The sequence below is a fragment of the Corvus kubaryi genome, unplaced genomic scaffold (assembly GCF_017639235.1).
Source record: "Corvus kubaryi isolate FWS band 111438036 unplaced genomic scaffold, C.kubaryi_AGA036_p1.0 37383, whole genome shotgun sequence".
Lineage (NCBI taxonomy): Eukaryota > Metazoa > Chordata > Aves > Passeriformes > Corvidae > Corvus > Corvus kubaryi.
Window position 1 is genome coordinate 910,735 of NW_024581125.1, and position 26,501 is coordinate 937,235.

The 26,501-nt window shown below is 53.5% G+C and overlaps 2 long non-coding RNA genes across 3 annotated transcripts in view; one reads left to right on the forward strand and one right to left on the reverse strand.

Moving 5' to 3' along the window:
- The first annotated feature begins 1,418 nt into the window (after nucleotides 1-1,418).
- On the forward strand, nucleotides 1,419-4,528 carry LOC121668023. Its single transcript, XR_006017225.1, has 2 exons — nucleotides 1,419-2,016; nucleotides 2,503-4,528. It is a non-coding gene; the product is annotated as an uncharacterized LOC121668023 (long non-coding RNA).
- An 8,928-nt stretch (nucleotides 4,529-13,456) lies between these two features.
- The window catches only part of LOC121668044, a 46,197-nt gene continuing 33,152 nt past the window's right edge, over nucleotides 13,457-26,501 (reverse strand). The window contains exons 3-4 of one of the 2 annotated variants that reach the window (XR_006017236.1): nucleotides 20,154-20,286; nucleotides 13,457-14,485 (exon numbers count right to left, since the gene is read on the reverse strand). This is a non-coding gene — a long non-coding RNA (uncharacterized LOC121668044). The remainder of the gene's footprint in view (nucleotides 14,486-20,153; nucleotides 20,287-26,501) is intronic. The other variant, XR_006017235.1, reaches the window with a different exon arrangement.

Genomic DNA, 26,501 nt, shown 5'->3' on the forward strand with positions numbered 1-26,501 from the left:
GGGGGGGGGGGGCTGTGGTAGGTTTTTAATAAAGATTTAAACCCGATTAAAAGCCCCTCGCTTCGCCCAGTAGCCACATGGGCAAGCTCTGCCTGCAGAGCAGCCCGGGCAGGGTCAGGCCTGGCCGCCTCCTCCTGCGGGTGAACATTTTGGTACCTGCATGGGGCTGGGCGCCAAAATCCACTTGCTGTCTGTGCTTCAGCCTGGGATCCAGCTCTCCGGGGTCCTGGCTTCCCACAGGGCTGAAGCAGGCAGCCCTCAGGGGCCAAATATGTTGAATTTGGAGCCAGGCAGGATTTTCTGGTGATTTCACACCAGCAAACCCCTTCCCGGAGCAGCCAAGGGGAAAGCACCGAGCAAACAAAAGCAAAATGCCCTTGGGGTTTCGGGGAGTTGATCCTCCCCTTGCAGCGACGAGCACCTTCCAAACAGCGGGGTTTGGGGTTTTTTTTGGGGGGGGCGGGGGGTGGGGAGGGGTTTGTTAGGAAACAAACGCTGCAGCCGAGTTGTGTTTCTTCTCCTCCTCTTGCGGGGTTTGAGCTCCCGGCGCGAGTCCCGACTTGTGTGGGCTGGTCCCACCCGTTCAGGTGGCTCTCTTCCCGCCTCCTCGGGTTTCCCTGCTTTGTCTTCACCTCCAACACTTTGGTACTTGCTGTCAAGTGAGAGAGAGAGAGAGAGAGAGAGAAAAAAAAGAATTATTTATTTTTGATGCCACAGAAGCCACATGTATGAACCCTGTTTTGGGAGGGCGCTGTGTTGAGCTCCAGAGGGGCCAGCTTTTAGGAATGACACGTGCAGGCTGTTCCTGGTGGGTTTTACCTCCTGGCTGGCCTTGGTTTAGCGAATGCTGGCATGGAAAGGCTGTTTTGATGGAGCTGGGTCCTTCCTGGGAGTCTGTCCCATCCCCTTGGAGAGATGGCCGAGCCCTGGAAGGTTCGGCTGAGCCGGGTGGGACGCGCTGCCCGCGCCCTCGCCGGCCACTCTGCTTTCTGCAATAATTAAAGAGACTTTTCCAACGAGTAGCTCCCGGCTCCCGTGGTATTTCCGTGACGTTCCAGCACCCGCTTTCCCCCCGCCTCCCCCGTGTGAAGACGAGCGTCGCCCTCGGTGGGCTGCAAGAAGAGGGGCCTCAGCAGAGCAGCTCCTGCCTGGGCTCTTTGCAAGGTTGAGCATCTTCCCAAGTGATGAACGGCCTGGGGGTTTTTTGGCAGGTCTCATTCCCTCAGGTCCCTTTGCCGTGTCCCCATCCGCGATATCCCGCTGCCCGTGTCCTGCCCTCGCCGTTGTCCGTCGGTCTCTGTTCCTCCTGTCTTTCCTTTTTTCCTTTTCTTTTTCTTTCTTTTTTTTTTTTTTTTTAAAGATGCAGACATAATGCTGTGAACTGAAATAAATTATTTATACAATGAAAGGGCCTGATAAAAAAAAAAAGAAAAAAAAAACCCAAACGAAAAACCAAACAAAAACCAAAACCCCAGTGTTCTGCTTATTTCTCAACATCAGTGCTGCGTTTTGGGTGGTTGGAAGGAGGTTCCTGCTGGAAGAGAGGAGCCAAGGGGACAGAGGAGTGACCTGCCGAGGATCCAGTGTCACGGCTCTGTCACGTAGCAGCCCGCTAGGACATGGGGGACATCCATAATTTGCTGCTTCATGAAATCGGAGCCCTTTTGCAGGTCACTTGACGTCTCAGCATCTCTGCTGCTGTCTGTGAGAGAGGAAGACGCTTTTTGGGGGGAGAGGGGGTTTGTTCCACCACCTCCTCTGATTTCCAATCCACGTTCCCGGGGCGATCACGCAGAGAGAAAGTTCCCATTTTTGCTCAGCGTGGCTTTTTTTTTTTTTTAAACGGGCGGCCTCGGGCGAGCGGCAGCGGCGGCAGAGAGCCAGGTCTGCAGGGGTTAAAGCACCACCGGGGAACGGGATGCTGCAGACAGAGCTCGAGGCTGCCTCTGCTCCTGGGTGGCTGCTGACACAGGAAACCCAGGGTGACATTTCGCAGGGGAGCGGTGGAGCTGGGTGGTAAATGACTTTTTCTTTCTGGTTTGTTTTGTTTTTTTAATGATGACAAGGCAGCCAGAGGGGAAATGATGGGCCCGACTTGTGAAAGTGAGACTTGGAAGGGCTCGGGGAGTTCTCACCCTGCCCGAGGTTTGTGGGGTGTGCAGTGTCTGGGTGAGGGGATGTGGTGTGGGATCTGCCGTGTGGGATCAGGGTTTGGGGGCTCTGAAGGGTGACAGGACCCAGGGAACAGCTGGAGCTGTGCCAGGGCAGGGTTAGGTTGGATCTCAGGGAAAGGCTCTTCCCCCAGAGGGTGCTGGGCACTGCCCAGGCTCCCCAGGGAATGGGCACGGCCCCGAGGCTGCCAGAGCTCCAGGAGCGTTTGGACAGCGCTGCCAGGGATGCCCAGGGTGGGAGTGGTGGGGGGTCTGTGCAGGGCCAGGGGCTGGACTGGATCCTTGTGGATCCTTCCAGCTCAGGAGATTCCATGATTCTCTGAACCTCAAGGCTTACCCAGCGCTGCAGCTGCTGCGCTGCTGTCAAGGCTCACAACTCCCTGGACCGCGGCATTCCGGGATGGAGTTGTGGGTTGCTCAGCTGCCCCCTGGCCCTGCAGGGAGCCTCTGGAAGGTGCAGCTCCTTCCTCACACAGAGCATCACCGACGGGCTCCTGTCCCTCTGCCACACACTCCGGTGCTCCTGAAGATGCTCCTGACCATGCTCTGGCCCCATTTTCCATGGGACACCGCGTGCTCCTCCTGCTTCCATGGATCTGAAAGCCCAGCAGTGGATGCTGCAGTGCCCGCGCCTTCCTCAGCCCGAAGGGACTTGTCCTCACCGACCCCACCGGGCAGCAGCTGATTTTTGGGGATTTTCCAGCTGGCATGGAGGTGTGCACGCTGACGTCGTGTCCCTGGGCTTATCTGGGCGCCAGGGCAGCTGGACTTTGGGCACCACATGGAGCTGGGGGGGGTTTCCTCCTGGTTGAAAGGGGGAACCATCCCTTTCCCCGCGGTGGGGGAACAGAAGCAGCTGCCAGGGTTTGGGCTGCGCGTTTGAGAGGCTGCGAGCGGGTGTGTGTGACCCTGCAGCTGGATCTACCCGCTCCCACAGAGCCGTGGAGCTGGGATTTCTCCCGAAGTGCGGGGGAAGGGGCGGGAAGGGCCGTGCCCTGTGGCCAGCGAAGCTCCCAGCGGCAAGGACGGGCATCCTCCTGGGAGCAGCCTGTGCTGCTGGCCGGAGAGCGCTTCTGTCAGCGGGGAGGAGGCGGCGTTTGGGCCGGTTGTCATGAGAACGTCGCGCAAGGGGCTGCTGCTGACCTTGCGGCGCCCCGAGGCAGCGCTGGCCCTGATGGATGGGGCTGTGCCACCTCCCCGGGCGGGCAGAGAGGCCAAACAGTCCCCAGCAAGAGGTTTGGGGACCATGGTGGCACCCAGGGATGCTGCCCCTGCACGGGAGGAAGAGCAGTGAGGGAGCAGCTGGGGGGCTGCATCGGCTGAGAAGGAGCTGGAACATTCCAAAGGGCAGGAGAGGATGGATCAGGGCTGGGAGCAGCGGGAGACGGGGTCAGGGACAGGAATAAGCAGAGATGAGCCACCAGTGTGTGTGTGTGCCCTGTTGCTCCTCTGCTGGTCCCTGGCAGACCCCCCCTCTCCGAAGGCCACCAAGGAGGGCTGCTGAGTGATCTCCCAGTGATCCCATGGACAAGGCAGCCTCGCCAGCTTGGTGTATCCCACTTTTCCGTGCACGCAGCTTCCCGACGTCTCCTCCAGGCCGGGAGCCACTCAGCTGCAGGTTCTGCCTCGCCTCGTGCTGCGTCAGCCGCACAGCTCCTTCTCCCTCTCTTCCCTGGCTTTGCCTCGTTAAGCTAAATCCCTCTGCTTTATTTCAAACGGGATTTGCTTCCCGAGCAAGGATCTTTAAAAGGATCATCCTGGTTAATGCAATCCGCGGGATGCTGCTTCCTTGGAGCGTGGCGGCTCCTGCACGGCGCCAGGTGCTTCTGGCCCAATTTTGGGTGGCCTGAGGATGACCATCACCAAGAAACAGCCTAGAAACCACTGCCAGAAGAAGGAAAAAAAACACCTCCACAGTGGTTCAAACATTGTTTGCTTTGCTTCAGGCAGCTCCATCCTGGAGCTTCTTCTTGGGGGGAATTACCCCAAGTCATTTGTGTGAGCAGCACAAGGCCACTGCTGCGAGGCACTTTTGGCACTTTGCACACACTCCGTGCCAAAAAAACCCAAAAAAGGCTTGTGCTGGACTGGCAGAGCAAAATTGAGACATTTCAGCACGAGGATGGTGGGATATGGAGAGCTCAGCCTGGGAATATTTGCTCGAATAAACCATTCTGTTTATTTCAGCTTAGCCTGTGTTTGCTTCCCTCAGACACTGGTGTGAGATTCCAGGGAGGAAAGCTCACCAAGCCCATCAGACTCTCCAGCAGTGACATTAAACCACTGCTGGAAGGTGAGCTCTGGAGCCTGGACACCCCCTGGGTGACCAGAATGACCCCCTGTCCTCCCTCCCTGACTGATGGCATCCCACAGCTTCCCGAAATGCTGGAAGCATGGCAGGAATTTGTGAGGAGGGCAGAGAGTGTCTCAGCCAGCTCTTCATCGGCCCTCAGATTAGATTCCTCTCATTTATTATTGGTCATCCTTATTTATTATTGGGAATGATACAATAGATGGGAATTTGGATTAGTATTCATATTAACAATCTTATAATACGTGTCTTTATTAATAAATAGTGATAAAATCTGTAAATAAATAATAAAAGCATGGGGAGGCACAGGGTGCCCAGAGAAGCTGGGGCTGCCCCTGGATCCCTGGAAATGTTCCTGGCCAGGTTGGATGGGGCTTGGAGCAACCTGGGATAGTGGGAGGTGTCCCTGCCCGTGGCAGGGGTGGGATTGGGATGGGCTTTAAGGTCTTTTCCAACCCAAACCTTTCTGGGATTCTGGGATTATTTTTATTGCTCAGCCCATCGGTACCCAGATTTTGCAGCTGCTCGCAGCTGACAGAGGTTCTCGTGATCCCATGGTGCTGGAGCATTCCCAAAAGATGGGGACTGGGGAAACAGGCACTCCCAAAGCTCCTGATCCCACCTGGCCTTGCATCCAAATCTGTATTCTGCTGCCAGGAAGAGAGCAGGATGCAAAGCTGGGCCTAAATGCAGGATTTTTAGACTCCTGCCTAACCTTGGTCACATCACCCAACTTGCCCCAGACTTCTTTTCCACAGGGATATCAGGAAATTGCCAGCATCCTTCTTACTCCCTCAGCTTCAAAAATCCCTTGGGACTGGTGTGATTATCCCCTTGGTAAAGATGCTAAACCTGCAGGATTGTCCCTGAAAAAAAAAAAGGGGGTTGGGGAAAGGTGGGGAAAAGGGGTTGAAGGTTGAGGGTTGGGGGGGGAGATTCCTGCAGATCCAGGTCCTCCTGCTGTGCCATGGCTGCATCAGGGCTGCCTGAGCGCCTCGCTTCAGCTCCCAGCAGCTCCAGGCTTCATTTCTGAGCTCTCTGAACCCCTCCATCCATGTCCTCCGAGTTATGGCTGCAAGAGGGAAGTTAACAACCCGTCCCAACCCCCTGACCCCACACCTGCGGGCTGCCTGCGGGCAGAGGGGCGGCACAGAGGCTCCTGTCGCCACCAGAACGCTGTGCCAGGCCACGTCTCCAGGGCTGGGAGCAGCTCAGGACTCTGCAATGCCCACACACACAGAGGTGGGGGCCCAGCGTGGCAGTGGGAACTGGGAACACAGGGCGAGTGTTGTGCTGGTTAATGGTTAAATAGCCCCTAACAAAGGCCCTCCCTAACAAAGGGGGCCCTCTCAGCTCCTTGGCAGCTTCCCCACCCTTCTGCTGCCCGCTGGAAATGTCCAGAGGCTGGGGAGGGAATGGCAGTGCTGCAGGTTTCCATCCTCTTCCCAGTAATCCTTGGAAAACACCTGGTCGCTTAGGAAGAGGACAATGGGTGCCGGGGAGAAATAATCCCCAAAAGTAACAACCCACGACCCACACACCATTCCTCACAGAATTCCAAAATAGTTTGGGTTGGAAGGGCCTTAAATCTCATCCCATTCCACCCCCTGCCATGGGCAGGGACACCTCCCACTATCCCAGGCTGCTCCAACCTGGCCTTGGGCACTGCCAGGGATCCAGGGGCAGCCCCAGCTTCTCTGGGCACCCTGTGCCGGGGCCTGCCCAGCCTCACAGCCAAGAGTTTCTTCCTAAATTCCTCCTTGGAGCCTGTGCTTGGCTGTTCCCCATCCACAGCCACATTTCCAGAAGAAATGGCCTTTGTCCTTCCTTGTGTGTCTGGACAGGCCCTTCTCTCCCAGGAATGGCCTCTCTGGCAGTCCCAGAGAGGTGGGGAGACTTCTGCTGCCTCTGCCCAGCCCTGGGACCTGCTGTGGTCCTTCTGGCACTTCCAGCAGCTCCAGAGTGGCTCAGACTGGGAATGAGGTGGCAAGCACGGCTTAAAATCATCCCCTGCCAGTTTTCCCTGCAGATCCTGGCACCAAACATCTTCCCAGCCAGCCCAGCCTCTCCGGAGGTGCTGCCCGTTCTTCATCACGGGGCTGTGATGCAAAGAGTCCAAAGAGCTGAGAATTTGTCCCTCATCAGCCGCAGAACCTCCTGCAGGAACAAATAACCCCATCCTTCTTCCCCCTGTGAGAGCAGAGCAGGTGTGGAGGCCTCAAACTATTTCTTACACCTGAGCATCAGCATTTTCCGTGTCCCAGGGAGCTGCTGGGGGGCAGTGGGGGAAATCCAAGCATTACTGCTGGCGAATAAGTCCTGCTGTGAGCATGGGGAGAATTTGGGGGCCATAAACCCATCGGGAGGTTGGGGGACAGGGGGAAGAAATGAGTCCTGCTGGAGTTTTCTCACTGTGGCCTGAGGGTTTTGAACCTCTGAGGACTGGCTTAGCTCTGGACAAGGGGAAGCCCGGCAGAGGAGGATTTGGGGTCCGTAAGCAACGCCCTCATCCCGTGGATGCCTCTGGATGCAGAGGGACACAGGCTGGTGCTCCCAGCCCTGGGGATGGGTCACTGACACCAAGGCTTGATATTTATCATCCAGTGGCCCACGGGAGACTGGGGTGCCCAAGGCTCCTTTATTTTTAGCTGGATAAGGGAGAGGGTGAAAAGGGAAGAGGGGAGGGAGAAGGTGGGGCTGTGTCTGCTGAGACCACGGAGATGTTTGGGTTCTTTATCTGGAATTACTCCCAAAGGAGTTATGGATGTGTGGGGGTTTTGGAAAGATATATATATTTTTTTTATATATGTATAAAAAATTATAATTGTATTATATTTATATATAATAAATATAATACATAATATATTATATTTAATATATAATCTATAATATAATATATAGTTATAATGTTATGTTACTATTATATAGTATATAGTATATATTATATATTATATAAAATATAATATATATCATATATTATATATTATATCTTATATATTATGTATTATATATCATATATAATATATTGTATATTATGTATTATATATTATATATCATATATTATATAATATATATTATATTATAGATTATATGGTATATATTATATATTATTTATTAATATATTATATATTAATATACGTTGTACATTCATTATATATTAATTATATATTAAGTATATATTAAGTATCTATTAATTATATATTAATATATAATTAACATCTTATATAACATATATAATATTTAATATATAATATATATATAATATATAAAATAGATCGATTTCTGTATATTTATATATGTGTGCTTACATGCCATCCATGTTCTGGTTTATAGATATAAAGTACGTATAAACCAGACATAAATTATCATTAGAAAATAGAATTATAAACGATGTTTTATCATTTCTATAATGATAATCCTAAAATGATACCATTTTACAATTATAAAATGTTACCACATCATCCTAGAATGATAACATTTATATAATTATATTTATCTATCGTTTTATGCAGGCATAAAATTGCAGACAGGGAAGGATATATTGAAATATTCCCTTTGCTCCTCCTGCCCCTCTTGAAGAGGAGCTTTAAGGTGTGGATGTGGCACTTGGGGACACGGTTTAGCGGTGACCTGGGCAGTTCTGGGGGGAGCATTTGGACTCTGTGATTTCAGAGGCCTTTTCCAACTCTACAGTTCTGTATTTCTCCTGGTGTGATTGGCATTTCCAGCCCACAGCTTTCCCCATCCTGGGTTATCCATTAACTCCAGCAGCCTTCCCCCCCTCCCCATGGATGTGTTCATGGAGGCAATCACAGATCTCTGTGACTTATCCATGTTCCCGTTAAATTATCCCCTTTCTGCTCTGGGATAAGAAACTCAGGGTCTCAGCTGGAGGTGGCAGGGATGCTTTTTTTGGGGGGGTTAGAATGAGGTGTTTTGAGGGGTCTGTTTGCCCCAAAATTCCCAGCAAACCCTGAAGTGGGAACGTTGCCCATGGAGTGGGTGTTTATCCAGCCCCTGTTCCCAGCAGACTCAGCCAGGTCATGTCTTGGTGATCCATTAACCAGGGCATGGGGGGAAAGAGGCCCCTGTGCAAACCTTGCAGCTGCTTGGAAAGCAGCCAGTGCTGCTCTTCCCTGGCCATCCAAAAAAACAAAAAAACACCCAAGGATTCATCAAAAAAGGAGCCATTCCATGGGAATGCTGGTGGCAAAGTGCCACGGCGAGGGGGGGAAAGAAGGAGCTGCAGTGGTCTTGAGTGTTTGGGTAATGCTGAGGCAACATTGCTGGAATGGAGCACGTTCCCTCTTTACTGGGAATTTTTAGAGGAATTCTGCGTTATTAAAGGTGTGTCGTGAAATCTGCCTCGAAATGTGGCCAAGGCACAGGGCGTATTCTCCGTGCTGGGGCTGTTGTCTCACTGGGTATCCAGAAATTCCAGCAGTGACAGCCCAGGAATCCCAGGAAACTCTCAGAAAGGGCAGCAGGAGATACCCTATCCCGTTCCGCCCCCCTGCTCCCAACCTCCTGCCCGCTTGGAGCTTCTTTGGTCAGGAAACGTGCAGGAAAACTGTTGTATTTCTGATGATCTGAGCTCCTTGAGTGGAGGCAAGACCCGGCTTGCAAAGAATGTGAGTGATTTCTGTGTGGATAATAAGGAGAGGGAGAGCAGCAGGCAAAAGGAGTTTGTCTTTCATTCCCCTCAGCCCTGCTCCTGAGGCTTTGCCCTACCCAGCAGAGCTATTCCTGATTATCCCAGGTGGATTAATCCATGTGGGGACCTTCCCGAGTCCTCCCTTGTGCTTTATGGATGCAACTGCTGAACAGGGAAAAAAAAACCCAACCAAAATTTACTTTTCCCCCCAAATCCCCCCTAAACATGGATTCCTTTGCAGATTCTAGCCCGGCTTTTCCCTGCAGGCTGGTCCTTGGGAGCACAGCAGAAATCCAGCTCCAACTTCCAGTAGTGACTCCTCTCCAAAACCCTCCTGGTGCTGGCACAAACCAGAAGCCCTGACACATTTATTTGGGTTTTTTTTTTCCACAGACAAGCCCTAGCAAGGGCAAACACAGAACTTGTGAGAGGTGTCATGGCAGAAGAAAAGCTCCAATAAACAGATTTATTACCTGAAACACCAGGGGATCTCTGACTGCAGGAAAAGGCCTGGGAGCTTTGTGCCGTGTGGCACAACTCTGAAAAGAAAATCCTTAAAATTTGCCCTTTTTGGGTGAGAGGAACCTTGGCAGCTTCAGGTGTGGTTGGGGAAATATCTCAGGGGAATTTCTACAAGGCTCAGATATTTTCTTTCCCCCCCTCTCTCCATCTCAAAAGGGACTGATCTGTGTCTTTTCACAGCAGGGAGAGCTTAAGCCTAGCCCTGAATTCCTCACTCCATCCCCAACAACACATCCACGGATAACGTGCCTTTAATTACCATTAATTACTCTGCCGAAGACACTGCCTTAATTGCTCCCAAACAAGCTCTGGACATGCACAAGCTGTAGTGGAGACAGCAAGTCCCTCAAATCCCATTCCCTGCAGGTTTGGCCCCTCCTTTCCCAGAAAATCTAATTCCCAGTGGTTTGCTTCAGGCTTTCCATGTCAGTTTTCCAGGTGATTTTCAGGCTGCCCTGATGACACAAGGCCTTGCTTCAGGGTGCTCTCGCCTCCCTGGGGATTAGCAAGGCGTGGGAGATCTTTTCCAGCAGCTCCAGGGGGACATCCCAAGCAGGAGGGATGGGAGAGTCCCTTTCCCTGCAGCAGGAGAAACGGGAAGCAAGAAGAGGGAATGAACCCTCAGTCCTGGCCAGGCTGGATGCAGCGAGTTCTGTGAGACAAGGACAGCGTGAAAAATTCGGTTTTAAGCCCAGAGTGCTCAGGCCAGGCCTAATGTCTTAGGGGGAAAGCTCTTGCTCACTGTGGAAGAATTACAAGGAGATTGACTTCTAAAACAAAACAGTGGCAGAATCTCCAACCAGCAGCGGCTGCAGGCAACAAAATCAATCCCAATCCCATTTTCCCAGCCAGGCTGCTCGTCAGACACGATCTTAGTGCAGCCTGGGAGGAGGAGGGAGAAACACAAACTCGAATTCCTGAGGGCAGGACTGAGGAAATCCATGGATACAGCAACAAGCACCACATCAGCCAAAACACAGGGAAGCCCCATGGCAACCATTCCCAGGAGGAGAATATCAGAATCACAAAATCATGGAAAGATTTGGGTTGGAAGGACCTTAGAGCTGATCCCATCCCAGCCACAGGCAGGGACACCTCCCACTGTCCCAGGCTGCTCCCAGCCCCAATGTCCAGCCTGGCCTTGGGCACTGCCAGGGATCCAGGGGCAGCCCCAGCTGCTCTGGGCACCCTGTGCCAGGGCCTGCCCACCCTCCCAGGGAACAATTCCTTCCCAAGATCCCATCCAGCCCTGCCCTCTGGCACTGGGAAGCCATTCCCTGTGTCCTGTCCCTCCATGCCTTGTCCCCAGTCCCTCTGCAGCTCTCCTGGAGCCCCTTTAGGCCCTGCAAGGGGCTCTGAGCTCTCCCTGGAGCCTTCCCTTCTCCAGGTGAGCACCCCCAGCTCTCCCAGCCCAGCTCCAGAGGGGCTCCAGCCCTTGGAGCATCGTTTCCCCAGACACCTGTACCCCCCTGCTGCAGGTGTGGTTACACCCCCTCAGCTCCTCTCCCTGCTGCTGGAGGCTGTGCCAGGACCTGCTGTCCATTTTGGGGTCCCTCTTGGCAGTAGCCTCTGGTCCCCAGGGTGTGCCTTTGAAGGCCTTTCAAATAAATACCTCTTTTATTCCCTTACTCCTGTCCAGTCTCTGTTTCTAGGAGGCCTCTTAAGGCATCACAGGTTGCTATCAATCATCACCACGAACCACTCACGTAGGCCAGGGCACCTCCTAGCCTGGCCATGGTTCCAAATGCTCGTGTTCCAGGTGAAATCCAGACCCTCCAAGCTCGGCTCCAGCATTCCCAGTGTTCCAGGTCACATTCCTGTGCCAAACACCTCCGCCAAGATCCCCTCCTGCCCAGCTGCACAGGGGATTAATGCAGGGACAATCATGAGGGCTCTGCCTCTTGCCTTCCCTTAAGTGCCAGCTCCTCCATGTGATGCCAGCTGCCAGGAATTTTATCCAAAGTTTGGTGGTATTTCGTGGTTTAGCACGAGTTCCACGTCCTGGGGGATGACTTTTCATGCCCACCTTCCTTCTCAGATGTTGAAAGGGGAACTTTGCAGCCTCCTGGGTGATGCAGCAGATTGGAAAGAAGCCAGGACTTAGCATTTTAAAAAAACAAAACCAAAAAACGAGCAGACTAAAAATGAACTCCTGAGTTTTATTCCTGTTTTGGGGTTTTGCAACAGCTTGCTGGAAGTGGTTCTGCCCCTTCTAACAGCAGAAGTTGCATCAAAAGTTGTCCTAAGAAGTAATGCAGGGCAGTCAGGGGAAACAGAGGGTGACTGCAGTGACCAAGCCCCAGCAGGCTGAGGTTTCCCACCCACGAGGCCCCATCAGAGCTGGAGACAAAACCCCGTTCTCCCAGAGGTTTCAGCCTGTCCCTGTCCTGAAGCTCCCCACTTGGGAAGCTGCACCCCACCACTGTGTCTATAATAAGTAACTCTAATCACTGTCCTGAGAACCTCAAAATTCCCGAAGTGCCGAGTGAGAAATCACACGTTCTCCTGCTCCTTTCCCGAGGAAAAATGGAGCCTTTTAGCACCAGCAACTGTAGGAAACCCCTGTTGGCAGAGGGTCTGGTGAGACCCATCCTAAATAACCCAAACACTGCCTGCTCTCATTCTTGGCACCAGAGACATCCAGTGCAGATCCGGCCCTAAACCTTTGTCCTGGTGCGGTGACAAAGCCCAGGTGCATTTCCCAGATGGAAAAAGCCTCGGATCCCTGCACCCTCATGTCACGTCCCTGGTTGCAGTGGCGGTGTTCTTGCCACTGTTTGCAGACTCAATAAATTAAACTCCATTTCGCTCTCTCCTGGGAGACTTTAACCCCCGGGGAAGCGCGATTCCCACAGACCCCACTCTTGCTCACCCTCGGGCTCGTTGGAGGGAAGGGCAATCAGGGATGGAGGGTGATGATTAATTAATTAATCTGTGTCCCAGCCTCAGCCTGAGCCCTGGCTGATCCGTCCCCAGGAGCCGGACAGAGAGGCGCCAGGGAGGGACAATCCCGGCTGCTGCCCAAGTCCCCAGGGAAGAGGAGCATTCCCCAAGGGAGCTGCAGCTGCTGCACCTCCAAAATGGTTCTTTTTGGGTGGGGTGGCAGATGGATCCGGCCCACGGGAAAGCTGCCAGCACGGACAAGCAGGAGCACCCTCAGGAATTTGGGATATTCTCCAGCCCTCATTGTCTGAGAAGCCCTGGCTCTACCAGGTGAGTCCCCATGTACCTGAGAGATCCTGCACAGGGGCTGGGAAGGGAAAAGGAAGAACTGGGAAACCAAGATCCCTGTCCCGGTGCCACTGACCTCTCCCTGACCCCATCACACCCTATGCCAGGGCAAGTCCAGCACATCTCCCCAGCTCCAGGAAGGGAGACAGATGAGATTTTGGGGTGGGCTGGGGGGAGCAGCACATTCCCAGGGAAGGGGAAGACCCCGTTGTTGCCTTCTCTGCCATGAGCTCAAGGACAGGGAGACCCCCCCTCATTCCCCAGCCACCTGGGCAGAGGATGGAGGTGGCTGAAGGGACCCCTTGGTGGCATCCGGGGTGACCCAGGGAAGGAGAAAGCCCTTCCCAGTGGCCCACACCCCTCCCTGAGGAATCCAAGCTATGCAGGGAGCAGAGGTCACGGCAATCAGGTGCGGTGTAAAAGGGGAAGATAAACCCCATAAATCAGGCTGTGGGAAGAGGAGGAGGGCACAAGTGCACAGAGCTGCAGGAGGATGGTACCAGGTACAACCGCCCCCACCCCGGGCAGAGGGAGGGGGGAGCTGAGGGATAACCTGGGCTCTGGAGCAGCCTGGAGAGGGGGGATGGCCAGGGAAAGGGGGGCTGAAAGTATCCTCAGTGGGGGGAGTCACTTGCTTTTCCTCTGTGTAAAAAAAACCCAACAAAACAACAACAAAAAAGGAAAACGTGGGGGGAAAAAACAGAAGCAGTGGGTTAGGTATAGAAAAAAAGCCCTCAAAATACCATTTTGCTCCAGTTTTAGTCTATTTTGTTTTAATATTGTTCCTTCGTGGAAGATGGAGGAGATGCAAAACTCTCCTTGCAAAGGAAGGATTTTAAAACCTGTCATCATTTTTCTGCTTTGACAGGAGACCCCCTCCCTAAGGCTGGAAGCTCTGTTGTGCAAGCGTTCATCCCTGTGGCTCCAGCTTTCCACATGACCCTGCATGTCCACCCGTCCTGCTCCTGGCTTAGGGAGATGATGGATGGATGGACGGATGGATGAAAGGATGGACATCTTGGTGACAGAGCTGGTGACCTGCTCCTCTTTCCTGAGCCCTCCAGGTGAAAACAAGTATCCAGACACATTTTTTGGGACATGGGAGTAGGAATAAGCTCCTGGTGAAAATCCATATTAATCCACATCATGTGGGACCATGAGGGTGGTGACAAACCCACACCAGATGCTCTGGATCTCATCCCACCTGGTCTGGTCAGAGCTGGTGCACCCTGGGAGAGATGATCCCAATAGAGGTGATCCCAATCGAGGTGATCCCAATAGAATCCCAGTGAATCCACAGCAGGATACCGAGAGCCAGCTCCCGTGCAAAGTGAGGAGGAAAACGTGAGCCTGCCCCGTCTCCTCCCGAGGGGAGGAGCAGGTGGGAAACACGACCCTTGGAGCCACGGAAAATAAAGAGGGAACTGCATGGTCTCGTGGCTTTCAGCTTGATTTCACACACAGTGGGATCTTAAAATGCACCTTCCCAGTCCTGAGAAGCTCGGGAGCCTCTGGCCAGTCTCACCCAGCCTTGGTGAGGAGCAGGAGCCTCACTGACACGGAACGCCCACGAGCCGTGCGAAAATAGGTGACTCGCTGGAGGAGCAAGAGAAAAAGCTATAAATATCCTGAGTGAGGGAAGAATTCATCACTCACTCAGCGCTTATTTTACATCCCAGAGAGCTGTTACACAAACCCCTGCCAGGGAGAAAGGCCCGGGCATGAATCACTCCCCGTGAGATATCCAAGAATCCAGCCACAGAGGCAAAACCCAAAGGGACCCGGGCAGCCTTGGAGCCTCTGTTCCAACCACGTGCTCCTGTTCATATTCATCCAGGAGACACCCTTGTCCTTTTGGGAAAGATATCCGGGGGTAGAGAGGAAAGAACATCTCCCTTTGAAGGGCTTCTAATTCGAAAAGACTGAAGGGGAGCAGTGACCAGAGCCCAGGTACCATCCCCAGCCTAAAGGATCAGGGGAAAGGTTTTTTTAAGAGACAATAGAAGAGAGAGGGATCAGCATCACAAGCCCATCTCCCTTCCTCCATGGGCTCCCACTGTGCCTTGCCTGACTTTTCCAGCCTGCAGGGATAACTGCAACTCCCTGTTCAAAGCCCAATTCATGGATTTGGGGAATCACAGAATGGTTTGGGGTGGAAGGGACCTTAGAGATCATCTTGTTCCATCCCCCCTGCCACGGACAGGGACATCTTACTTCCCCCTCTTACCTCCTTGACGGAGAGGAGAAAAGGAGCAGCTAAAAGTTAAAGTGTGAAGGTTGTGGGGATGAAACCTGTTCTCCCCAATCCAGGATCCCAGATAAGGTAGATGCCTGGAATAACCCAAATAGCTGAGATAACCTCTGGGCTGGGGCCTGGCATGTCCATCCATCACTGACCCGGGGCCAGGAGCCTGCTCTGACCTGACCCAAGCCTCCACACACCGCAGCCACTCCTCCACCTTGCAGATCCCAGCGTTGCTCCAGGCAGGGTCAAGGTCTCGGAATCCTGAATCCGTGTAGGGGAGGGTCATGGGGGCTGAGCCTGGTGACTCTGAGCTGTGCTGGAGAGCTCTGCTGGAGCAGCCAAGCCCACCCTGAAGGCAGTGGGATGGGGTGAAATGGGTTCTGACCAGCCTGGCACACAGGGGAAGGGTTGGCAGTGCCCAAGGTGGGTCACCAGCTGTGCTGTGGAGATTCTCCAGTGTCTTTGCTTATGGGACACCCCTGAGCTGGTGGGATGCTGCTCTCCAAAAGGTCAGGAATGGGCTGTGGAGGGGGCTCTGGATGAATTTATTCCCCCTGGTGAGCTCATGTCTTGGCAGGACAAAGCTGCAGATGAAGCTGAGCAGTTTCTCATCGGTCTCATCTGTGCCTCAAGCAATGCTGCCTGCTCCTTTTCTCCAGGTGGAGATAGTGAGGGTCTGTTTTCCAGCTCCTCCTCATTTTCTTTTCTTATCTCTTTTCCCACTTCCCCAAAGCCTTCGAGGGCTGCAGCCGAGTCACCTCTGAAGTATGAGCCCGTGTTCACCACCAGGTCAAACTATTCCCCAGAACAATCGTGGTTAAAGCCGAAGCTGAAGCCCCACAGCTTCCCTCCCCTGGAATTCCAAGGGTGGAGAGCCCTGGGAAGGGAGGGCAGCTCTGCTGACAACACGGAAGGGGTGGGTGGGATGGGAAAAATGGATCAGAGGTGTATTTGCCCATTGTGGGCTCTTCGGTGCCTCTTGCAAGGAGAGGCTCAGAGCGCAGGGCAGGCGCCCACAGGAGGCTGCAGGAGCCAGCAAGCTCTGCTCCTGTCATCATTCCTCCCGGGAAAAACAGCTTCCAGCAGCCTTAATTGGGCTTCCCTCATAAATCACCTTGATGTCACCCAGGTGCAAGCACTTCCCAGGTTGGCATGTAAAGGCATTCCCTGTTTTCATCCTGCTCCATTCTTCACTTGACCTCTCAGAGGCCCTGTCCCCAAAGCCCCAGGGAGATCCCAGGAGCCCTGCTCCTCCAGGAATGTCGGCTATCCTGGGATGTTGTCCCCTGCTCTACACACACATTGATGCTTTCAGAGCATCAATGCTAGCAGCCAGCCACAGCACCTAGTTTCCTCTCCTAGCTTAGTCATTCTTCCCAAATTTCCTTCTTTTGTGTAGGGATTCCCTCTGTTTCCTGCTACAGGCTTCATTTTCCCTGTGCTAGAAGCACTCGGCATTATTTGTGCTGCCAGGGAGGCCGGTTCATGTGTTCAGCTATTTTTATTCCTCCTGCTGTAGCATCTAAAGAATTGTTTTTCCAGAATAATCTCTGCGGGTCAGGAAGGGAAAGAAATCATCTTGGATACAGCTGAATGGATTGAAAGCGGTTTCCTACACAACAGGACCCCATCATCCTGCTGAGGTCTTTAATATTGATGCTCCATGACTCGATGATCCTTGTGGGTCCCCTTCCAGCTGAGGATATTCCATGGGTTCACTGGCAGAAATTCAAAGCACAGCCATGTTCTTTAAGACTTCAGGTCCAGGTGTCAGAGGTGCCAATCCTGGGGGAATTGTGGGGGATCCACTGCACCTCTGAGGACTGAAGGGTTTTGGTTTCTTTGCAGACCTATTAAACCTCAACTGAGCATCCCACAAAATTGCTCTCGCTTTCAGCATGTCCAGGCCTGGCACCAGGAAACAAGCCCTGCCCCTGGCAGGGAAGTTGGAATGAGGCGATCTCTAAAATCCCTCCCAGCCCAAACCATCCTGCAATTCTGTGATCAAGCCTCTGCAAACATGGATTCCTTTCGGAAAGGATAATCAAAATATTTCTGGGCTCAGCTTATTCTCCATGGCTGCATCAGCGTTTGGGGAGTCAGGCTCCCTTTTGCTGCTCCTTGGAGGCAGCGTGGCCGTGCTGCAGCAAACCCAGCCTTGCCCACCAGCGTGGGATGTGTGGAGCATCCCTCATGCTCTGCCTGCAGGGACACGCCTGGAATTCCTGCTCCAAGCCAGGGACTGGCTGCTTCTGGCAAAGCTGTGCCAAGGAGACGAAGCTTTGCCAGCTCCTGTTCCCTGGCTCCTTCCTCTGGGGTCATTCTGGTCCCAGCGAGCCCCTGTGCCAGCCATCCCTGCTCCAGGAGGGATCCCTACCCAGCTCCACAGGGATCAGCCTCCAGCTGGTGGGTAATGACACAGGGGGCGAGTCCAAACTGCAGCACCCTCCTCAGTTGCCTCTGTGGGTGCTCGTAAGTCCAGGCTGTGCTGAGCCCAAGTGCCGAAACGTGTTCTCCTCATTGCATTCAACCAAAAAATCCCCACGGTTGCTCCTGAGGGAGGACATCTCCCTGCTTGAAGTGCACATCTGGATCAGGAGGAGAACCAGCAAATGTGTGGAGATTTTCTGGAGAAGAACAGCCTTTTCTGGGTATTGATGCTGTCTCTCATTTGTGGGACACGCCTGAAGGTCTGAGTGTGCCTTAAACACTCCAAGCTTTCAAAACGCTGTCTTTTTCCTCATAGTAGCTTTCAAAAGGCTGTCCTTTTCGTCCTAGTTGGTGTTTGGAAGATGGCACATTCCAGAGCTTCTTTCAGCACCAGTCAGGTTTAAAACTGAGCCTTTTGCCCTCAAGAGTGTGAGCAGCCTGGAGCTGTTGGTTGAGAGGAATCCCTCCAGCAGTCCCTGGTCGGTGACCCTTGGTGTTCCCCTCAGTCTGCCAGAGCTGGAGAAGTGCTGTTTTCCAGCTGCAGCTCCCTCTTGGATCGCATCCTCACTCCCCAGCTGCTCCCTGGCCAAGGGTCTGGTCAGCTTTGAGGGCGACCCTGACTCTCCCTCCTCATGCCCACAGCACATCCCAGTCAGATCTAGCCTTGGACCAGCCTCAGTTTTGCCCTTTCCCTCCTGTTGTCACCATGAGGGCTCCCTGCTGGACATCTTATTCCCATCAGGACTCATCCCAAACCTTCTGGGCCCATGGCCCAGCTCAGCTCTGGGCTCAGGGTGTGTGGCAAACCCAAACGAGCCGTCTGGCCACAGTTCTCTCTCTTAATCCTCCTCTGGCCTCTTCTTCCCTGTCCAGGCATCATCTAAACCCTGACCCAGCCCTGCTTTGATCATTTATTCACAGGCTGGACAGATTCTCTCCGTTATGAGCTACAGGCCTCTAATTGGATTGAGGGCCAGGCCTGCACCTTCCCCTGTAATTTAGCTTTAATTAATGCCCATTTATTATTAACTGTTTTCAGCTGGGCTTAGGCTTAATATCAGCTGGTTATTACCCAGAGGCCAGCACGGATTGTTTTCATCTCCTTTATTACCCATTTCAGTAATTTTCCCCCCTCCCCTGCTGACAGATGCCCACAGAATGTGCACGATCAGCATAAAGGATCCCTGTGAAGGAACAACGGGGCTTTCAAAGCCACCAGAGCCCGAGGAAATCCTCCCCACATCCCCAGGTCAGTGCCCAAGGCACGTGGACAAAGGAAAATCCCCCTGTGTTCCGCAGGAGATACACAGTTTATATTTTTTTTACTGATGCACCAAATCTGTAGATGAGGGTGGAAATTACCCGGGAGCAATCTTGAAAGAATTGGGGCATTTTTGTGTTCTTTTATATTTTCCCTTTTCTCATTTCTGGCTTTAAGAAAAAAAAAAAAAATTAAAAAAAAAAGGAAGAACAGAAAAAGAAACCTTTCCTTCTACTTCCTTTTATCACATTTCCCTCCCCACCCCCCCCAAAAAAACAAACCAGCAGTAGTGAAAGTATTGTACCACAAATCCAAAAAAGCAGCAATATTTAGGAGAGGCCTTCAGAGCATGGATTAAAAAATAGGGAGCTGAAGAAGGGAGAGGAAAGGTTGAAAAAGCCCTCTAGCTCCAGCCATGAACCTAAACACTGCCAGCTCCACCAAAGCCATGTCCCCACGTGCCACAAGCCACACTCCGAACACTTCCAGGGATGGGCATTCCGCCATTGCCCTGGCCACGCTATCCAGGAGGCAATTTTTCCTGATATCCCATCTAAACTGTCCCTCCTCCAGCTTGGCCAAGAGCATCGAGTGTGCAGGGCACTGATAAAACTCCTCAGAGCTCGTGGTGGGCTCTGATGCCAACACCAGGCACCAGATCAAGCAGAAGTCTCTACCGCAAACGGTGACAGTGACAATTTTTGAGGGAAAGCAGCAGTGGCGAAGGTGAGACGAAGAACTGAGGCATGGGGAGGCCCCTTGCTCCCCTGTTGGGGGTGGGAGGACATTTTGAGAAAGGTCAGGAAGCGTTAGAGGAGCAAAAACATCCCCAAGGAGGGATGCAATGTGTGGCTTGCAGGTAAAAAACCAGTGACAACTGCTTGGGCTTGACATTTCCCCCACCCTCAGGGGATATTTCAGTTCAAGGGGATGTTTCAGTTCACTGTTTCTCGGCAATTGTTGTGAAATTGGCAGTTCTTGCCCCATTTAGTGTTCTCTTCTCCCTGCTTTGCACTGAGGTTGCAAAATTGGCCTCTGGTTCTTGGTGGGGAAAGAAATCGACACTCCAGAGTTTCCAGGACTCCAAATCCCACCTTGCTCCCAACCTCCCTTTGCCCCAGGGGCCTGGGGGACACCGAATCTCCTTAAAACCTTGGCAGCAGCTGGGTGAGAGCAGGCAGAAGTCACTTCAAGCGGGTCAGGATGCCAGGGGACACCCCAGGCACGTGGCCTCGTGGAAATGGGAAAACGGGAAGGAGGGAGAAGTCTGTGGAGTGTTAAACCATCCCATCCCCACCGCAGCATGAGAGCTGCCCTGGGACAATTACCTTGAGCCGAGAGCATCATCCAGCCGGGAGCTCTCTTCCCTGCGAAGGCCTCATTTGCTTTAATTACTCTCATTTGGAAGTCAATGCAGAGCGGCTTTCCTGGAGACGCCTGCCTGGAGCAGCCCTGGAGGAACTGGAAAACAACGGGAAATGTTTTCAGTTGCTTATCAGCCCCCTCAGGCTCGACGAAAAAACTGGGGAAATGCATCAACAAAACACTCGAAAGATGTTTTCTAAAGATGTTTTGCTCTTACCCAGGCTTTCAGCACAGTCAATTTCCCAGCCCTCAAGGCTGGAAAAAATCAGAGACCCATCGTCATCATCATCGTCATCATCAAAGGATTTGGGTTGGGAGGCACCTTCAGAACCACCCAGTCCCTCCCCCTGCCATGGCCAGGGACACCTTCCACTGTCCCAGGCTGCTCCAAGCCCCAGTGTCCAACCTGGCCTTGGGCACTGCCAGGGATCCAGGAGCAGCCACAGCTGCTCTGGGCACCCTGTGCCAGGGCCTGCCCCCCTCCCAGGGAACAATTCTTTCCCAAAATCCCATCCATCCCTGCCCTCTGGCACTGGGAAGCCATTCCCTGTGTCCCATCACTCCAGGAGAGGACAGAAACCATAAATACTGGACGCTGCCAGTCCCAAAGGCTTTTTGGTAGCCAGGAGCAGCCTGGGTGAAGGTCCAGCGTGTTTTCATCCACAGCAGCTTGGGCTACCAAAGCAGTGGCTGCCTGTGGCCACAGCAGTTTATTTTGGGAGATCTGGAAAGCATGAGATTTGGAAAGGAACAGACCACTGGCAAGGAAGGATTTCTGAAATATTTTCTAGCCCTCTAAAAACAAATTAAAATTATTAAAACAAAAAGCTGATGTTGCAGCAAAATATCACTACACGGGGAAAGAAAAATCAAGAGCAAGCCAGGCCTATCCCCTCTCTGTTGTCCCCCTCCTCCTTGAATTCCTTCAGAGCTGGAGCAGCGACTGCCACGATCTCTGGCTCTCCTGGGTATGAATTCACCAGGTTTCAGCCACTTCCAAGCCAGACTCTGAAAATAAGCTCTGTGTGGCCTTGCAGGTGACCCAGAACAAGCAGCAGAGCAGGGTTTGGATCACAGCTTTTAAATCCTGGCTCTACAGCTGCCAGCGGCCCTTGTCACCAGCTGATAACCAGAAGGGCTCGATGTGGCACTGTTTGCCAGTGCCCTGGAACGATGCCCTGTCCTGCGGGGAGCAGATGGCCAGCGCGGATCTGGGCATCCCCTCGGCTTGTTCGAAGCACTCTGCATCCAAGGCCTCTCCTGGCATGACCCGACACATCCCGACGGTCCTCCTGCACGGCAGGAGCTCTGCAGCAGCTTTCCGTGGCCCCTTTTCCCCGTTTAGGCAAAACCTGGGAGCGGTGGAGCTGCGGTTTGCGTTTCCTGACGCCTCGTGCCGCGGGCACTCGCGGTCCCTGCGACGGCAAGGATGGAGTCTGGAGAGAGGCGTCGCTGGGAAGCGGATTTTGGGGAGCTGGAAACGCGCCTGGGGGCACAGCCTTGCTGTCTGCAAGCCTTCTCCCACGCTGCTCCTCCTCGGGGAAACAGCCTGCCCGAGGCGCATTTCTCACCTCGCCAGCCCTGGGAGGGGAGAGGCACAGACGGCAGCCAGGGATGGAGGAGAGGAGCTCCGAGGTTGCTGCGGTGCCCGCTCCGTGCTGGGCCAGCGGCTCCATCCCGTTCCCTGCCAGGACCTGCTGCTCCTGGCAGCCAGGAGGCTCTGGCGCCTGGCACCGCGCCCGTCTCGGAGCAGAGAAATGGTCCAGTGGCTCCTCCTCACTCCAGTCTCTGCCAGGGTTAACAAGGAAAGCTGAAGCTGCTTGGAAAACTGGGCATACTGGCATCTTGCAGGGCTGCAGGGTGGCCCAGGCACCTGATAAAGCCAGTGCCGGTCCTCCAGTGCTGGGAGCATCCTCCCGTGAGGCTGGAATTCCTGCTGGCCTTTTGTCCCCGCTCCATTTGCCATTAATTGCTCCTGGCGACCAGCAGGAAGATTTTCAAAGCCTTGGCACGTGGCTGGGAGAGCCTGGAGTGGGCACAGGCAGCTTGGAACCCACCCTCGCTCTGCAAACAGAGGTGTTTCCCTTTCTCAGAGCTCCCAGCCTTTCTCAGAGTAATTTCCAGGGTCAGAGTGGCTGGGTTTGGGATCTGGGGACAGCACACTGTCCCTGCATCAGAGACAGGGCAAAAAAAGCAAGAAAAGCAACAAATGAAAAGGGTGGTGAGCCCTGGCACAGGGTGCCCAGAGCAGCTGGGGCTGCCCCTGGACCCCTGGCAGTGCCCAAGGCCAGGCTGGACATTGGGGCTTGGAGCAGCCTGGGACACAGGAAGGGGGTGGAACACGATGGGCTTTAAGGTCCATTCCAAGCCAAGCCATTGTGGGATTCCATGGAAAACGAAGCCTGGTCATTCTGACACAAAGGCAAGCAGGCATGGAAACGTGCCCTCCAACCTTCTGGATCACTTCTCCTCTCCAAGGCGGGTGTCGTTCTGTATTCCGCTCCCTCCACCTCCCCGCTCCTGCCCCAGCACAGGGAGAGCTCCCGAAATAGCTGCTCCTGAGCAGCTTTAGTTTGGATGCCAATCATTGGTATTCTACAAGAAGAGCTCTGGCTTGGAGAGCTATCCTGCCAGACCTGTTCCAGCTGATTTCCTCACAGAGCTGAAGTCCTTCCCACAAAAACCTCCGGCTGCAAACCAGGGTTCTCCTCCTTTCTTTCTCCATCGCTCCAAACCCATGCCCCTCCTCATTTGCCTCCTTTTATTTCCCTTCCCTCACATCAGCACTTACTGAGGAGCGCTGTTAATAAGATTTATGGCTGAATATCCTCTGGCATCCAGGTCATTCCAAAGGCACTTGCTGGTCCGGTTTGAAAAGCAAACAGCTCCCCTCACCATTCCCCTTCCGGCCCTGCTACCTGAATTCCCTAAGACAAACCCTGTGGAAGGTAAATATTTGGTCCTGGCTCCAAAGCTTTCAGGCTCCCCTCTCCGTGGGGGGGATCTGGGCACGGTTAGGGATGCCTTTTCCCATGCCAGGGGTTCACTGGGGCACTGCTGAGGACCAACAGAGCAGGGCAAGAGGGAGAAATGGGAGCACCGTGGCTCTGCAGGAGCCTGGAATCACCAAACCAGAGTAATTCTGTCTGAAAGGATCCCTCCTCTAAACTCCTACCCAAAGGTAGGGCCAGCTGGATCCAGTTGCTGCGTCCAGCTGCACTTGGACCATCTCCAGGGAGAAACTGGATTTGTAGGAAGATATTGCTTCTCAGGGAGGATTTTCTCAGGTTCTCAAACTGCACGAGCAGGAAACATTGAGAGCTTGTCCAGGAGTAAATTAAAATAAGACAACCTCTGCCTGCAGCCAGGAAAGCAGAAAATGGGGGGGAAATAGCTTCTCCAAGAGTAATTAAGCAGCCAAGTGACGGAATGGGGGAGACAGGCGAGGTTAAATCCATGCCAGGGATCCTGTGGCAGCAGCGCCGCCAGGTAAAACCTTCATGGGCTTTCACACTGAACAGCAAGTAGGGGAAATCCGAGTTTCATCTGCTCCAGTGACTGGGGAGTGGGAATTTGCAGATAACAGAGCAGGGGTGTTTCAAAGAGCCGTGTTTGTGGAATGGTGTGGGTCAGGAGGGACCTTAAATCTCAGCCAGTGCCACCCCTTGCCATGGGCAGGGACACCTTCCACTATCCCAGGTTGCTCCAAGCCCCGTCTCCAACCTGGCCTTGGACACTGCCAGGGATCCAGGGGCAGCCACAGCTTCTCTGGGAACCTGTGCCAGGGCCTGCCCACCCTCACAGGGAAGGATTCCTTCCCTATATCCCATCCAACCTTCATCCTTCTCTGGCAGTGGGAAGCCCCTCCCCCTCGTCCTGTCATTCCAGGCCCTTATCCAAAGTTCCTCCGCAGCTCTCTCACGGTGTTTTTCTGCGCATGGGCCACGTCAAAGGGACCTTTTATCACCAAACCAGGGTACCCAGCTCCCCAAAGCGTGGTGATAACTCACAGGACCACGATGGAAGGACGGGGGCCTTTCCCTCAGCTCCAGGTCTTCCTGGAAACTTCTCTGTGAAGCAACAGAAGGAAAACCAGTGCCAAAATGTAAGCTGAGAAAGCACCCAAATCTCTCTCTAATCCATGGGCACAGCCCAGGGCATAGCCATGGGATGGGAAATTTGTATCATCTGCCAGCAAAAAGCAAATTGAAGGGAACTCCATTTTGCACCTTGCAGAATGTCCTGCTGCCTGCTGGGATATATTTTTGTTTTAAGGTTTGTTAAAGTGTTTCCTTGAGGGTGAAGCCTTGTTCCCTGCTCCCCCGTCCAGGGATTCCTGTGCACTTTTCCCCCTCCTTTTCTATCAGTGGCAGGCTTTGCAATACTTTCAGGGCACCTTGGGGACACGGTTTAGTGGTTGGACTCGAGCTTCGAGGGCTTTTCCAGCCTTAGTGGTGATTCCATGATCTTGGTCCTCTTAGGAAATCCTGTGGATTTTATGCTCTGCCCCTTTGCAGGGCTCGCCCAGAGCAGCAAGCAGGGGGATCCTCCATCCTGGAATTGTCCTGCCAGGCCTGCGGGGCCGGGGATCAGAGGCAGGCAGAGGAGGCCAGCGGGAATGGCACGCTCCAGACGGCCCATCTGCAATGCAGAGCCATCAGGGAGTGACTCCGTGGCTCTGCTGATGAGCACTCCACGGGCAGTTTTCCCTTTCACTGAGGGCACTCCCTTGGAACGAGCACTTGGCAGCGGATGAGGGAGGAATGAGATGGCTCTAATCCCGTAATTTAATTAGAGCTGTGTGGAACTGCCTAACGAAAAGCCCATTTCCTGAGCAGGCTGCAGTGCTGGCAGCCGGGACCCTCCTGCTCCTGCTCTTCCACCCTGCAGTGCTTTCTCACCCCTGCCCTATCTCCTGCTTTCCCTTCCCATGGGTTTTAGCGTGGGCTGGGACCCTCTCAGCTGTTCACCCTCACTGGACTAACTGGAGCGGTCTGGTGGGCAGGGGAAGGGCAGGAGCTCTGGTTTCATCCCACAGAGGCAGGAGGTGGCAGTGGAAATCTAAGCTCCAGGTCTCCTTCTATTTTGCAACCGAGCAAAAAATGTTGGCCAAGACAAGACAAGGATCTGCTGAAGGAGGGTGCTGGAGGGGGTCAGATCCCATCCTTCCCTGACTGAGGGGTCCTGGCAACCCCTCTCAAACCACCCCAGGAGCAGGAATCTCCTACAGGATCTCTGAATAGCCCTCCCTGATGATCACAGGGAGTAGCTCCCATATAAACCACAGAACAAGCTGGGATGGCACGGCCTGGGCATCACTTTGGAGCACAGTCAGACCTTCTTCCAGCTGGCCTCAGTGCCCAGCTTCACCTTCGTGGCCTGTGCATGTCCGTGAGGGTGGGCAGGCCCTGGAAAAGGTTGCCCAAAGAAGTTGCCCCATCCCTAGAAGTGTCCAAGGCCAAGTTAGAAGGAGCTTGGAGCAGCCTGGGATAGGGGGAGGTGTCCCTGCCCATGGCAGGGGGTGGAACATGATGAGCTTTAAGGTTCCTTCCAACCCAAACGATGACAGAGCCAAAGAATCTGGGAATGAGGGACCAGCAGCCTGAGGGACCATTTGGTGACGGCAGGAATGCATAATCCCATCCCTCCAAAGATGGGAGCAGCCTGTTGATTCCTCCTCCCTGTCTCAGGGAAAAGCTCATCCTGACCCAAAATCCGCAGTTCAGCAGGAGGTTTTGGTTGGATTCTGGCTTGACCCTGCCCCACGCATTCCTGGGCCAAGGCTCCCAGCAGCCTCCCAGGGGCTCAGCCAGACACAAAGCCCCCCTGGTGCAAACAAATTCCTGCACAGCAGCAAAATCCCAGCAGCAAAATGCCTGATTAACAATCACTGGCTCCTCTCCACCCATCCACCAGGCCTGAGCTTGCAGCGGTAATTGCTGCCCCATTATGTTTTCCGGATGCTCCAAGGTGAAAGGGAGCTTTGTCCCGGAGCCCTGGGCCAGCCAGGGATGCCTCAAACTGGCAAGCAGCTCCTCCTGCACAAAGTCCTGATGCTGGGACAAAGGCAGGGCTGGGCATCCCATCCTGCTCCTCAAAACCTTGGCAAGAGCTCCCAGCTCCAAGGGGAAGGGGGGAATTCTGGTGTCTCGCTAAATGTCCTGAGCAGCATCCCTGGAGATGCACTGGAGACACCCTCTGGAAACACACCCAGGGGATAACGTTATCCCAGTGCCACAGAAACGCCCCTGGGAGATGTCACCGTCCCAGTGCCACAGAAACACTCCTGGGAGATGTCACTGTCCCAGTGC